The sequence below is a fragment of the Tachyglossus aculeatus genome, chromosome 9 (assembly GCF_015852505.1).
Source record: "Tachyglossus aculeatus isolate mTacAcu1 chromosome 9, mTacAcu1.pri, whole genome shotgun sequence".
Classification (NCBI taxonomy): Eukaryota; Metazoa; Chordata; class Mammalia; order Monotremata; family Tachyglossidae; genus Tachyglossus; species Tachyglossus aculeatus.
The window spans coordinates 46983849-46985461 of record NC_052074.1 but is presented as its reverse complement, the minus strand read 5'-3'; positions in this window follow the sequence as shown (position 1 = coordinate 46985461).

Genomic DNA, 1613 nt, shown 5'->3' with positions numbered 1-1613 from the left:
ATAATAATAATAATAATGATGGAATTTATTAAGCGCTTACTATGTGCAAAGCACTGTTCTAAGCGCTGGGGAGGTTACAAGGTGATCAGGTTGTCCCTCGTGGGGCTCACAGATTTAATCCCCATTTTCCAGATGAGGGAACTGAGGCCCGGAGAAGTTAAGTGACTTGCCCGAAGTCACACAGCTGACAATTGGTGGAGCTGGGATTTGAACCCATGACCTCTGACTCCAAAGCCCGTTAAGCACTTTGTGCCAGGCACTGTACTACGTGCTGCGGTAGATATAAGCTAATTAGGTTGGACACAGTCCCCATCCCCATTGCACATCCCACAGTCAATCCCCATTTTGCAGACATGGGAACTGAAGCCTAGAGAAATGATTTGCCCAAGGTCACACAGCAAACAAGCGGCGGAATCGGGATTAAAACCCAGGTCCTTCTGAGCTCTCCCCACTAGACCATTTTTCCATTACCCTGGCTCATTATGAAAAAAATACTGAATAATGAGGAAGAGGGGCAACTGGAAAACCTGAGAAAAGGCCCACTAATGAAAGAAAGTAAAGGATGGAGAAAATGTTGTACAAACTCCTCTCTGCTCATTAGAGAATCAAGAAAAGCAACTGATCCCATGCAAGTATTCAACAGAGAAGCAGCATGGCCTAGTGGATAGAGTGTGGGCCTAGAGAAGCAGCATGGCTTAGTGGAAAGAGCATGGTCTAGGGAATCAGAGGGCATGGGTTCTAATCCCACCTCTTCCACTTGTCTTCTGTGTGACCTTGGGCAAGCCATTTCACTTCTCTATGCCTCAGTTACCTCATCTGGAAAATAGGGATTAAGACTGTGAGCCCCACGAGGGACAACCTGCTTACCTTGTATCTACCCCAGCGCTTAGAACAGGGCTTGGCACATAGTAAGCACTTAGCAAATACATCATTACTATTAGTCACAAGGACCTGGGTTCTAACCCCAGGTCTGCCACTTGTGTCTGCTAAACGGCCTTGGGCAAATTATTTTCACAGGTCCTCAGTTCCCTCATCTGTAAAATGGGGATTAAGACTGTGAGCCCCTTTTTGGGCACAGCTGTTTCCACCCTGATTACTTTGTATCTATCCCAGAGTTTATAACAGTGCCTGGCACGTAGTAAGTGCTTAACAAATACCATATTTAAAAAAATGTTTATGCCATTGTTCATAAAGAGGAGCAAGTGCTAAAAAGAAGGTACATAAAATTAAAAAGAGAAAATAGAGTCGACAGTTTTCAAGGGATACCTACTAGATGTAACAACATCTGATTTGACTTTACAGCTATTGGTAAGAAACAAATGCAGATATATAAAATGATATATAAAACTTTTTGCAGTCAAGATAATCCAGAAGATGCTGCAACTGGTCTCCATGCTTTGACTAAATTAGCAATTTTAACTGGGCACAAATAACAAAGTATTCAATACACTAAAATTTCTAAAAAATGCTCCAATTTCTTTTAATGGTATTTGTTAAGCATTTACTATCTGTCAAACACTGTTCCAAGCTCTGGGGTAGGTTAATTAGGTCAGACACAGTCCCCGTCCCACATGGGGCTGACAGTCTAAGTAGGAGGAACAGGTATTTAATCC